The sequence below is a fragment of the Aethalodelphis obliquidens genome, unplaced genomic scaffold (genome assembly GCF_003676395.1).
Source record: "Aethalodelphis obliquidens isolate GAN/ISIS:26980383/991018 unplaced genomic scaffold, ASM367639v1 scaffold7, whole genome shotgun sequence".
Lineage (NCBI taxonomy): Eukaryota > Metazoa > Chordata > Mammalia > Artiodactyla > Delphinidae > Aethalodelphis > Aethalodelphis obliquidens.
Window position 1 is genome coordinate 38,485,858 of NW_020837951.1, and position 14,756 is coordinate 38,500,613.

Below are 14,756 nucleotides of genomic sequence, written 5' to 3' on the forward strand. Positions count from 1 at the left end.
CACACACACACACACACACACACACACACACACACACACACACACACCCTTTGACAAACCAATCTGGTATTTTCAAATCTACGAATAAAGTGTTTTCTCATTTTATTCCAATCTTCCATCTTTCGTTTTGACCCTACTTCTTCTTACGCTACCTAAAATACAGACAGGCCCTGCACTCTACATCAATTTTCTAACATGTGCACAAATCCCTGACCTCGTCAGTTTGGGCTGCCATAACAAAACACCATAGACTGGGTGCTTAAACAACAAACACTTATTTCTCATAGTTCTGGAGGCTGGGAAGTCCGAAATGAAAGCAACAGCAGATTCTGTGTCTGGTGAGACCTACTTCCTGGTTCGTAAACAGCTGTCTTCTCCCAGCAACCCTGCAGAAAAAGTGGGTGAGAGAGCTCTGTGAGGTCTCTTCCATAAGAGCACTAATTCCATTCATGAAGGCTCCACCGTTAGGACCTAATCACCTCCCAAAGGCCCCATCTCCTAATACTATGATATCATATTGGGCTTAGGGTTTCAACATATGAGTTTGGTGGGACACAAATATTCTGTCCATAACACTACCCAAAGGCTGTGCTAAGTCCTCTGGTGGCAGGGTGGGACCTAGGAATGTCAAAGCCTTAGAGAAGAATCAAGTCTTGAGCAGCCTTACCTGATTATCCTTGTGGGCCCTGTAAATATCATCTTTTCTTAAGTGTGCCTTGCCACAAAGGTTGAGAAGCTCTGCTCTATATAATCATCCCCATAAATGTTTGAAAATCAACTACCTGTCGTGCTTTTTTTCAGGCTCCTCTTGTCAGGTTTAAATAATCCCAGTATTTCCCTCCCCTCTTCCTACATCTTCCTTTCTAAACTCTTTACCTTCATGATAGCTGTTCTCTGAACTGTCTCCTAATTTCTCATGTCTTTCTTAAACTGTGATGCCCTCTATTTGACACCCATGGCCTAGCACAGTTACTCGATCTCCTGTGAAAGGGTTAGACAGCCTTCAAACCCACAGAGTCTTCTTTCAATTATGCAGGAACAGGTAAGCTACACTGAGGATAAAATCTGCCAAGAGGCACCACTTCCTCCTGACCTTGATATGCAGCCTCAGCCAAGTTTTCATTTAATAAATATTTACTGCTGGAAACTAGGAGACACTAGTACCTGTAAGTCACAGCCTCTGTCCTTAAGGACCTCATGGTGCAGTTTTCAGGGAAAGCCCTACACAGGTCAAGAGTTACATAACGGCACAGGAGAGGTCCCCCAGGGCATTTGTGAATTGGCAAGTGATCTCTGGAATAGATCAGAGAAGGGACAGATGCTATGGGTGATAACTGCTCAGACATTTTATGCTCCTTAGGAAGGTATCCCTGCATGCCTCTCCAATTTTCTGATACAAATTAACGATTCTTGGAGAAGATGGTTAAAGAAGAGCTTTTCTCTTTTAAAAGGGCACATGTTGGCTAGATATCCTTACATACATGTGTGTGCCTTGAGTGTAAAACTTACAAGAAGTTTCAATAAAAAGGCTTTTCCCAAAATGTTAATAAGATTCCTTTTCAGAACGTGGTAGAGCTCCTTCAAAATTTAAAGAAACAAAGGACTAAATGTATGGCACTTTTTTTCCTTTTTTTTTTTTTTGCTTTTTGTACCAACCACAAATAAACTCCATTGGTATTTAGTAGGAGAAGTTCACAGCACTTATCCTTCCTAGACTAACATCAATTATAAATTTATTTGTCTAATTTGTAAAACATTTTGCTTTCAGTGATCTCAGTGGATTTTCACAAACATCCTGTGATGTAAACAGTACAGGTATTATTGTGCCCATTTTATCAGTGAATAAAACTGAAGCTCAGAGACGGGAAGAAACTTCCTTAGATCGTTCAGCAAGTAAGTAGTAGAGCCCTGACTACTAAATTCCCCACATTCTCAATGCTACTATTTTAAACAATATGAATAAGTGACTTCTTAAAAAGTATGCCCTGGTACTAAAATTAAAGTGGTTATGTGATTGAGAATATTCACTTTATCCATTAAATGATGCCAAATTTGGGAAGTAAAGAAAAGCTATTTTTGGCATCCTATCACCTCTTAGGTATCCTTTACTTATCATTCTTAGCACCAGTATCTTGATGAGTTTTCTCCATTGCCCTCTTAAAACCTACTTTCAAGAACTCTATTACATATGACTCTCAGTAAGGTATAAATGAATAATAAAAGTTTAAAATGTCATCCCTCCCAGGAACACATTTCACACATTTTACATATATCTAACCCCAAAGCCTTGTAATAAAGCTCTCACCGGAGCATGTCAGGCAGCCATCCTGAGGTGGCAGTGGTGGCTTTCAGTAGAATGAGATCTTCTCCTCTCCCCCCAATGACATCTTCCCAGTTGACCTTCGTCACCACACAGAAGTCTGGTCCCAGATTTCAGCGTGCACATGGTTAGATTATCCCCAAGGAAGAGTATTTTCCAACAGCTCAACTAGAATAGTACGCTGCCTATTGGAGGAGACTCAGTAGGGATAAGTCGTTTGTCTAGGATTGTCACATGTCCTCAGTGCTCTCGCTCACATCCTGGCCACGGTCCCAAGGATGAGCCACGTAGAGGGAGCTTTTTTTAGGTTACCAAAAAGCCTGAAGAACAACAGATTCTACAGCAGAATCCTTTAAAACTGCACTTAACACTGCCGCTTTAAGATGTTCTTCATTCATACACACACCACACTTTCAACTGAACTCTACCATGTAGTATTTTTGGTAGAAATATCAAGAAAATAAGGCATTGCCTCTGCCCTCAGGCAGGTCATAGTTCAGTAAGTAAGGCCTGCAAACAACTATAATAAAGTGATACGAACTATAAAAGAAGTAGGAATAAGAACACAATGAAAATACAGATAAAGGAGCAATTAGTTCTTCCGCCAGGAGGGAGACGAGAGAGACGCAGGGCAACTTTCAGACGTGGTGCCCACTGAGATGGGCCTTGTGAGGTCACCCCTCCTCCTCTCCATCCTTGCCCTGGCCCTCTTCCTGTTCCTCACCCCCTTCCTCCTCATCCTCCTTTGCTTCTTTCTTTAGACTTTAATTTTTAGAGCAGTTTAAGGTTCACAGCAAAACTGAGCAGAAAACACAGAGCTCCCATATGCCATCTGACCCCCCAACACCCCTCCACACACACACACAACCTCTCCCACTATCAACATCCAGCACCAGGACTTCCCTGGTGGCTCAGTGGTTACGCCTGCCAATGCAGGGGACATGGGTTCGATCCCTGGTCCAGGAAGACCCTACATGCCACGGAGCAGCTAAGCCTGTGCACCACAACTACTGAGGCAGTGCTCTAGAGCCTGTGAGCCACAACTACTGAGCCCACAAGCCACAACTACTGAAGCCCACATACCTAGAACCCATGCTCTGCAACAAGAGAAGCCACTGCAATGAGAAGCCCATGCACCGCAATGAAGGGTAGCCCCCGCTCACTGCAACTAGAGAAAGCCTGTGTGCAGCAAAGAAGACCCAACACAGTGGAAAGGAGGGGGGAGGGGAGGGGAAGGGAGGGGAGGGGGGGGGGGAGGAGAGGAGAGGAGAGGAGAGGAGAGGAGGAAGGGAGGGAGGGAGAAAATTAAAAAAAAAAAAATCCAGCACCAGAGTGGGACATTTGTTACAATCATACCTACATTGACACATCATTATCACCCAGAGCCCACAGTTTACATGAGTTTAGACAAGTGTATAGTGGCATGTATCTACCATTGTAGTATCATACAGAGCAGTTTCACTGCCCTGAAAGTCCTCTGTGCTCTGCCTCTTCACCGCATCCTCCACCCTAACCCCTGGCAACCACCAATCATTTTTACTGTCTCCTGTGTTTTGCCTTTTCCAGAATGTCATATAGTTGAAGTCATACAGTGTGTATGTTGTAGCCTTTTCAGATTGGCTTCTTTCACTTAGTAATATGCATTTAAGGTTCCTGCATGTATTTTCATGGCTTAATAGCTCATTTTTTTCAGTGCTGAATGAATACTGTTCCGTTGTCTGGATGTACCACAGTTTATTTACCCATTCACCTTAGACATCTTGTCGCTTCCCAGTTTTGGCACTTATGAATAAAGCTCCTATAAACTCTTTTTTAAAAAAAAACACGTTGTTGAGGCATAATTCACATACCACATAATTCACCCATTAAAAGTGTACAGTTAAATGACTTTTAGTATATTCACAATGTTGTGCATCCATCACTACGATCAATTTGAGAACATTTTCATCACTCTAGAAAAGGAGCTCTGTTCCCCCTAGCCTTCACCCTTCATCTCATCACTCTCCCCAGCCCTAGGTTACCACTAATCTACTTTCTCTATAGATTTGTCAATTCCAGACATTCATATAAATGGAATTATACAATATGTGGCCTTTCATATCTGGCTTCTTTCACTGAGCATAATGTTTTCAAGGTCAGTCCATGTTGTAACAGGTATCAGTACTTCACTTCTTTTCATGGCAAGTAATATTTCATTTTATGGATATACCACATTTTGTTTATACACTGATCAGTTGTTGAACATTTGGTTTGTTTCCACTTTCAGCTATTATGAATAAAGCTGCTATGAACATCTGTGTACACATTTTGGTGCAGACATATGTTTTCATTTCTTGCTTATTCATTTTTGCAATAACTTAAAGTCACACTTTGTCTAAGTTTGTTGTTTTCTGAGATTTTGGTAATATAACCATACCAGACTCCCTATGAAATGAAAGCTTTGGAGTCTAAATGCAGTTTTTGTCAAATGTCTGGGTGCATCAATTTGCCCTCCTGCCAACACTCTCAAAATTAGCCCTTGAGTCAGCAGGAATTATGGTGATGCATAATGCTTAACATTTAAAAGTAATGAACACCTTATGTTCTCAAGTTCCTATTCTTAGAAAATCAGAAGAGGGTGTGGGAAGAGAAAGTGCAATCCAGCCCAAGTGAACATGAGCAAACCTATAACATGTATAAAAGTGCATGTCTGGTCACACTAAAGCATTGGGCATGTGCCTGAGGATGAGAGTAGCAAAAAAAATTAGGCTGAAAAAGAAGGGGACTCAACTGGGAATGACTTTGAATGACAGTTTAAGAAGCCTGAACTCTGGACCAAGGCAGGGGGAAGCTAAGGTTTTCATAACCAGAAGAATGGCATTCCCAGATCTCTGTTTTGGGAAGATGACTGGCAAGGTGACTGAGAGTTAGGGGAAAACATGCAAATTATATCACATAGGACTTTTTCTCTTGCAGATGATAGAAAACCTAATGAATTCTAGCTTGAGCAAAAATTTTAATTTATTGGCTTCTATTTCTCTACAACACAGGAGCAGATTCAGCTTCTGACTTGCTACCTCTTGGTTCTGCTTTCTTGGTGTTGACTCACTCTCAAGCCACTTCTCTTATAGTCCCAAGATGGCATCCAGCCAGGAAAAACAGAATTGTCCCAGTTTCTCAACCGAAGTCCCAACATTCAAGTGACTGGGACCAGCTCAGGTCATAAGAACACCCATGAAATAATTACTAGGAACCAGAGAATACTACTGGCCTAGTCTAGGTCAGTGCTACTCAAAGGGTGGTCCGTGGACCAATGCCTGTTTCCACATTTTTGTTACCATCTGCAACAAGATAAGTATAGACAATGGAATATTACTCAGCCATAAAAAGAAACGAAGTTGAGTTATTTGTAGTGAGGTGGATGGACCTAGAGTCTGTCATACAGAGTGAAGTAAGTCAGAAAGAGAAAAACAAATACCATATGCTAACACATATATATGGAATCTAAACAAACAAACAAAAATGGTTCTGAAGAACCTAGGGGCAGGACAGGAATAAAGACATAGAGAATGGACTTGAGGACACGGGGAGGGGGAAGGGTAAGCTGGGACGAAGTGAGAGAGTGGCATGGACCAAATGTAAAATAGATAGCTAGTGGGAAGCAGCTGCATAGCACAGGGAGATCAGCTCGGTGCTCTGTGTCCACCTAGAGGGTTGGGATAGGGAGGGTGGGAGGGAGACGCACGAGGGAGGAGATATGGGGATATATGTATATGTATAGCTGATTCACTTTGTTATACAGCAGAAACTAACACACCATTGTAAAGCAATTATACTCCAATAAAGATGTTAAAAAAAAAAAGGTAAGTATAGAAACTGAGGATGGTTAGAAACTTGTACTGCAATTTGAGAGAGTAATTAAATTTAATAATAAAAACTGAGGCTTATATTTTGTATGTCATAGTTCATCTGTCATTTTTCCAGTGATTCATTTTTACCAGATTTTATACAAGTACCAGTCCACAGTGGATGGGGGTGTGGGAGATGAAGCAAACTGGTCCTTCACCACAGATAGTCTGAGAAACCGTGGTCTCATATACATGGTCCACTGTGAAGCTTGCGGGTGAATCAACATTCTGGAAGCACACAGGGAGACTTTGGGGAGCTCTTTCCCCCTCGCCATGAAAGAAGGCAAAAATAAATGTCCACTATAATCGGGATCTTGGTTGGAGAGAGGAAGCACATTCCCAGACTTACTTTAGCTCTCTTATTTTCTCATGCTTTTTTCCACGTTGACCTGCCCTATTCAAAGTCCCTAGTAAGAACTTACTCTGCATAAGCTTTGGATATGGCCAGTTTAATAGGCTACACATTACATGGGCATTCACCTACCTTGCCCATTAGAACTTTTATTACTAGAATCAAAGCATTTGAATGGCTCTCTTAAGCCATTAAGAGAAAAACAACTTCGAGCTAGACTAACACAAGGTAATTACTAAGCTGAGCCAAATTCCTCTGCCATGCTCTTGGCACTGAGGTACGGAAACTCTACAGCCCTATACGAAGTCTGAAGGAAAAAAATGTTTTATACAAATTTCAGGGGTCTGAGTTTCTCATTAAAAATACATTTTAGAAAGTTGTTTTAAGTTAACTTGCTAGGGCAGTTATAGGGCAAGGAAACGGGTGTAGCAATTTGTCAAATTGCAGCTTTCATCTCTCTTTTAAAATAATATGGAAACAATAAAAACACAATTAAAACTAAAATTAAAAAAGCATAATCTGAAAGAGTATTTTGATTTTTTTCTAATGAAAGCTCTGCAATTAAAGTTTTGCTGGAGAACAACCTGTGTTTTTAATCTCACAAAGGGCTAATAAATGCACAGAATTTGAGATGTCTGCTAAAACTCAGAGCTGGAAGTGACCTTGGAGAACCTTCTAGTCTGGCTTTCTCATTTTACAAATTGGAAACTGAGGCCAGAGCAGGTTTATTTATTTTTTCCTTAATCCTTTCTTTCGTGTGTGTGCGTGTGCGTGTTTTCTCTTGGTGTCTGCACATAATTTAGTCACTCAATATAGGACTTTCTTCTTTCCAGTATGAAGACAAGGACTCAACAAACACCAAATTTTATGCAGTACTACCTCGAAATCTGCAATTTTTGCCTAAGTGAACTTCACAAACCATTGAGAGAGTAATGCTTTTTTGTGAAAACCAAATGGAAATACAGCATGTGCCTTCATGCCTTCTGCAATAAAATAAGCTGAATGCAACTTCAATATTCCTTGGTGACCCCAGCTTAGTCTAATAAACAGCTGTGATACTGCAGAGGAGCAGGTGTAGGTGGTCTGGGACATGGACACAAATGTGCATTGTCTCCAGCAGTGCCCCACAAACCTGCTATCATTTTAAAAATCCATCACCTGTATTTTAGGAGCTTCCCTCTTTTTCATAAAAACACAATTGTTGGTCAAATATACATACGCAGTGCAAAACTGACCTATGACAGAACTGCCTTTAGCAGGTCACAGGGCTACCCTAAAGAGTTAATGTAGTTTGGATCACTTGTATCCCCTCAGGGGATGAGGGAACGACAGGAAGGAAATGGAATACAACAAATAATATAAGATTTGGTGGGTACTTAATATGTTCCCCAAACTTTCATTCATTTCATTTCTTAACTGTCTTGTGAGAGAAGAAATATTTCTCTCACTTCACAGATAACAAGACTGAGCCCCAGAAAGATTAAATAACTTGCCCAAGGCCATAAGAGCTAAAAAGTGAAAAAGTAAGGATTTGAACCAAGCTTGCTTTTGTCCCAGACGTGCTTCTTCAATCCACACAATACTGTCTCAGAGAGTAGAGTCACTGGGTCTTGACCACTGACTTCATTTTAACAGGCCAGGAGCTATATTTTGCTGTATAACAAACCACCCCAAAAATGAGTGGCTTAAAACAATGAACATTTTATTTGCTCATAATTCTGCAGTCTGGGTTGGGCTTGGCTGGGTGATCCTTCTGTTGATCTTACTGATGGCTACTCACGTGGATTCATCCAGCTGGCAGGTCAGCAGGGGCCTGGGCTTGACTGAGATACTGGGATGGCCAGGCTTGTCTCTCAGGGCCTCTCCCTCCTATGTGGCTTTTCTGACAGCCTGTCCACATAGCTCTAGCAGGCTAACAGAATTCTTATAAAGCAGATCATGGCTCTGAACAGAACAAAAGGAGAACTTCTTAAGGCTTAGAACAAGAACTAATAGAGCATCACTCTGCCACTTCCAGTTAATTAAAATAAGTCACACTCCCAACTCAGGTTCTAAGAAAGAGGACTACACAGAGGCAAATACTGGGAGATCACGGGGGGCCAACAATGTAACAGTGGTCGCTATACTCTTCTTGAACTGTGGCACAATCAACTGTAAAAGTTGCTGTTTCTTCTATACCTTCCCTTTTTCTTATGTCCAGTTTTTCACTCTTTTCCTGTTTGTTTCTCCACTTTCTCCTACCATTTCTTAGCTTTTCTGCATTGTAACTGGCCTTCCCTAGGCAGCCACAAATAAAGGATGCCTCTCCTTCAGAGCAGTGAACTGACCAATCGCATCTTGTCAACCCTATTCTTCAGGTCATCAGTCTTTGCAGCTGAAGTGTTCTACTGACAGAGGTTTCTTTGTCTAGGTTGTTGTTTCATTTTGCTTTGCTTTATAAACTGGGTTCAAAGCTGGAAGTCTAATTTAAAGGAAATAGGACATTACTGCCTCAAGAAGCAACTTAAGTGAGTACATTTAAAAGCTTCACCCTTATAAATAAAATTTAGAATCTATGATACTCCTCTTCAGTTTTACCTGCAAGAAGGCAAGATGTCCAGTTCAATGGCCAAGGCAACAAATCAATGCTTATCATGTTTTACATGTTTTAAATTCCTTTAGCAGTCATTCACCAGGGCAGAGAAGGAAGAGAGGCCTGTAGGAATCAGATAATTTCCAGCATTACAATTCTAGTTCACAGCAGGTTGCTTCTTACACACAGCTAAAATGAGATCAGATTAAATTTCCATTGGATCATTCAACCTGTCTGATCACTGCTTTCTGCTGTCAGGAGAGTTTCAAGAGTACTAAGAATTAGGGCCAGGAGAACTTGCTGTACAGATACCACAAGCATGAAGAGGGCAAAGGAAGTAAGAGAAAAAAATTGTAAACACCCAAGGTGAAAATTCTTGCAGAAGGGGATCATGGGTTTCCATTGGAAATACTGAGGAATTAAAATGAAAGTTAAAATAAAAGCTGAAATGTCAATTACCCTTCAAGTGTTTCCAAATCCGTTCACTGACAATGTTTATCATTGTGTCTTTTATTCTGCTCCCTGAGGCCAGTCACTGGATCCTTGATTGTTGGATTACATCTCCACCAGACATTTAGGTGCCAACATGAAAGGGGATTACAGTTAACTTGGCTATGAATTGCTCAAGTGAAGGTGGCAACTGAGATAAAATGTCTTTGTTACTATTTTAGACTAATTCATTGACTCTAATCTGCGGTCTGTCGTCACAAACGTCAAAAGTTGATGGAAAATGGGTGTAAATTCATACATAAATGAATAATACACAAACTCATTACAACCCTCATAATGATTTACAAAAGTCCAATAAATATTCCAAGAAGTCCAATAAATATTATATGAAAATCTGGAGAATCTGACTAGATTCTGATGTTCTCAGGAAGAAAAAATTGATAAGTTTATCAAAGAAATTTTTGAATGAAGTATATGAATGGGTCTAGCCACACTAGATATTTAAATACAGCATAAAGCTGAGCTGAAAGGAGTGGTGCCCACCAGCACCAGTGTCCATATGGTGGGGAGGGCTCCAAGGGTGGCTGCCGCCAGTTGACTCTGTCCCCAGGGTGAGCTGCAGTCGTCACCATCCCTCACCCCATGCCTCTCTGGGAAACTCTCCAAGACCAGTAAGCATTTTTTTGTGAGAAGTCTCTTTTAAAACTGCTTTTGCTATATCCCATAAATTTTGGCATCAACATGCCTCATGGTCTCTGCCTGAAGGACAGGGCCTGGATCTGACCCCATCTCTTCATCACAACCTCCACTTCTCCCCCTGGACCAGCCTTCACCACCCTCAGCCTCAAGTCACCTGTCATGGTCTCCCACACGAGCGCCATGCTTTTTACCCTTTTGCTCACGTTAGCTTCTGCCCTTTTATATGGAAAATAAACTCTCTATGATGAAAAAAAAATAAGGCTATGATAATTAAAATAAGACACTAGAGAAAGAAGAAAAAATATAAAGATATAGAACACACACTAGACAGTCCAGAATTGATTTTTTTCCATACAAGAATTTGATAGAAAATAAAAGTGACATCACCAGAAAGGAAGAACTATTCATTAACTTGTGCAGGAATAACTGGGTAGGAATTTAAGGAAAATAAAATTAATTTAGACCCATCTTTCATAGTGTATGACAAAATAAATCCCAGATATATTAAAAAGTTAAATATTTTTAAAACATCCTTTTCCAAATGCCCACTCAAACAAGGTATTAGATCTGTGAATTTAAAACCAAGGATGACTTCCTAAGCTTAAAATCTTTTAAGAAATCATAAGACAGGGCTTCCCTGGTGGCGCAGTGGTTGACAGTCCGCCTGCCGATGCAGGGGACAAGGGTTCGTGCCCCGGTCCGGGAGGATCCCACGTGCCGCGGAGCGGCTGGGCCCGTGAGCCATGGCCGCTGAGCCTGCGCGTCCGGAGCCTGTGCTCCGCAACGGGAGAGGCCACAACAGTGAGAGGCCCACGTACCACAAAAAAAAAAAAAAAAAAAAATTTTGTTTATCTTTGGCTGCGTTGGGTCTCCATTGCTGAGTGTGGGCTTTTCTCTAGTTTCGGCGAGTGGGGGCTACTCTTCATTGTGGTACACGGGCTTCTCATTGTGGTGGCTTCTCTTGTTGCAGAGCACAGGCTCTAGGCGTGCAGGCTTCAGTAGTTGCAGCACGTGGGCTCAGTAGTTGTGGCTTATAGGCTCTAGAGCGCAGGCTCAGTAGTTGTGCTGCAGGGGCTTAGCTGCTCTGCGGCATGTGGGATTATCCTGTACCAGGGCTTGAACCCGTGTGCCCTGCATTGGCAGGCAGATTTTTAACCACTGTGCCACAAGGGAAGTCCCCACATTTATTATTTGTTGATGAATTTTTTTTCTATATGTGGCCTTTGTTCAGGGCAACAGAATTAATATTCCTAAAACCCCGTTTCCTTATGACATTTCCTTGCAGGAGTATAGCAATTCTCTGTTGTTTACCATTCTCTAATGTCAGTCATTTCAGTACAACCTTCACATACTCACCATATCCATAGGCCATCTCTACCCAATATTTATTTAATAATTTTCGTTAAATCAACTCTGTTTTACTTAAATACATTTACCTTTGTTCCAACCAATAATTTCTATGAAATCAGAAGCTTTATGTAAATGAGATTTAAATGTATAATACAAATTTAAAAACACAAATATGTCTACCATTGAAAATTACCTATGCTGACTGTGATGATTAATTTTAATGTCAACTTGGCTAGGGTATGGTGTCCCACTGTTTGCCAAACATCAGTCAATGTTACAGTTATAGTGGTTTTTTAAGATGTGATTACCATTTAAATCAGAAGACTCTGAGTAAAGCTGATGGCTTTCCATAATGTGTGTGGGCCACATCCAATCAGTTGAAAGACTTGAGATAAAAGACTGAGGTCCTCCAAATAAGAAGGAATTCGGCCTCCAGACTGCCTTCAGATTCAAGACTTCAACATCAACTCCTGCCGGAATTTCTAGTCTGCTGGCCTGCACTGCAGTTTTTGAACTTGCCAGCTTCCACAATCACATGAGCTAATTCTTTAAAATAAATCCTCACCCCATCTGTCTGTGTGTGTGTGTGTGCGTGTGTGTGTGTATGCACTCGTACACTCTATCCTATTGGTTCTATTTCTCTGGAGAACCTTGGCCATCCTTTGGGAACACTGACTTTACAAATCACATTCAAGAGTCTTGGCCTGTATGCCAATGTCCACCTAAATCTGGCTTCTCCTTCCTGTTCCAAATTCATTTCATGTGACTTTCCACTGCACACTCTGCTTTACTCCATCTGGTCACCTCACACCTTTGTTTGCGCTCTGTACTCTGCTGAGAATGCTTTGGTTTGGCAGGCCTCCCCAGTTACTACCTTCAAGGCCTAGATCAATTACCACATGGGGAGCTAAGGAAGAAATCAGATTCTCACATTCTGACATATATAAAACCAACTTTGGAAAATAAGTTTCCATCTCATATGCCAATTCTGACTAAGTGGTGGTAGCTTCTTGGAACATGTTAAGGAGGATTCTGAGGCTCTCTGAAAGAACACAGTGATCTGTTAGTGATATCTAACAGCAGAAGTGTGAGAAGGGGTCAGACTGGTAATAAACTTATTTGCTCTCTGGCGTGATTATTAAGCAAACTAACCAGAAGTATTTTCCTGAGCCCTTTCCAATGCCTACTCAAACAAGATATCAGATCTATGAACTTTTTTAAAAAACTAATATACTTTCTAGTCATTTCCCTGATTTACCTATATAGGGACGTCAACCAAGAGCATTCAAACAAAGGGAGAAAGAGAACAGAGAGCAACCTACATTTGCTTCCCCAAAACCTGCTTTTTTGCATAATACCAAACATCAAAACAGAATCTACCTACTGGAATGAGTGAGTGGGGAATACAAATATCCCCAGCATGCCCACTTAGCTTTTCCGTGGCCAAGCTGCCCAGCACCTGACACTGGGACATCCTTATAAATATTTAGGGAAATCACTAGGTACGAAAATTCTCTTGGAGCTGAAAAGTTGCATTGGTCCTTTCCTCACATCCCTGCCTTCCCATCCCTGGATTGCTAGAATAAGAAAAGAAGCAACCCTTTGCAGCACACCAAGATCTGAGTTTGCCTGATTGATATAGATTTTCCTGAAAATCAACCTAAAATTGTCCTGATAGGAAATCATCCTATGCCTGGTTTTCAATAGTTCTTTCCCATATTCTTTAAGATTGGGAGTAGCGGGGTGGCATGAGTATTTATACAGGTGGATTAGGTTACTTTCATTTATGCTGAATTTGAGCACTTCCTTCCATCACAACAATGTGACAGGCACTGAAGAGACAAAGAAAAATCATATTTGGTTTGTGCTTTCAAGGAGTTCGTAGCTTAATGACAGTCAAAGAACATATAGAAACATATCTTAGACCAGGGTCGGCAAACTTTGTTTTATGGAAGACCAGATAGTGAATGTTTTCAGCTCTGTGGGCCATATATTTTCTGTTGCAACTACTCAACTCTGCTGTTGAAGCACAAAAGCAGCATAGACAATACTTAAATAGATGGGTGTGGCTATGTTCTAATAAAAACGTATTTACAGGAAAAGGCTATTGGTCAGGTGTGGCCTCTAATTTGCTGATCCCTGACTTAGACTCTACTAGATGTCTTAGGACCTGAGATGAGCACCTCTCAGAGGAAGAGTTTAAAAAAAAAAACGGGGGGGGGGGGTGGGGATCAGTCTTCGGTTAGTGTGGTCGCTTGAATAATCAGAACCTTATCCCTTGGTGGTAATTTTTTAATTTATTGAAACTCTCACGGGACTTCCCTGGTGGTGCAGTGGTTAAGAATCCACCTGCCAACGCAGGAGACATGGGTTCAAGCCCTGGTCCGGGATGATCCCACATGCTGCAGAGCAACTAAGCCCATGTGCCACAACTACAGAGCCTGCGATCTAGAGCCCGTGAGCCACAACTGCTGAGCCCACGGGCTGCAACTACTGAAGCTCGCATGCCCTAGAGCCCACGCTCCTCAACAAGAGAAGCCACTGCAATGAGCAGCCCACGCACCATAACGAAGAGTAGCTCCCGCTCAACACAACTTGAGAAAGCCCGCACACAGCAACGAAGACCCAACACAGCCAAAAATAAATAAATAAATATATTTTTAAAAATAGAAATAAAAAAATAAAACTCTCAGTAAGATCTATGGCATTTCTTATGAATATGTGAGGAAATAAAGCAGTTACATTGAATAATAGAATGACTTTATTCATTTTAAAATATTTTTAATACAAGATTTTCTATAGTCATAATTCATTCAATGAGGAACAACTGCTAAATATGAAAATGATGTTGTAGAAATCTACAGGGCAGAGTAGAGAAAGCCCTAGAGGGAAATAAGAAGAGTCTTACAGAACGTGTTCAGTGGAAATGTGCCCCTGTCATGCACAGAGTTCCTAATTTTTCAAATCATCATGAAATATTCTGGAAAACCCATCCTCACCCCAAAATCTCAACAAAGTCTCTCTTTTTTTTAAAATTATTTTTTTAACATCTTTATTGGAGTATAATTGCTTTACAATGGTGTGTTAGTTTCTGCTTTATAACAAAGTGAATCAGCTATACATATA

The 14,756-nt window shown here is 41.1% G+C and overlaps 1 protein-coding gene across 1 annotated transcript in view; it reads right to left on the reverse strand.

Moving 5' to 3' along the window:
• Positions 1-14,756, reverse strand: part of LOC113619762 (spermatogenesis-associated protein 31D1-like) — a 62,896-nt gene that overhangs the window by 16,581 nt on the left and 31,559 nt on the right.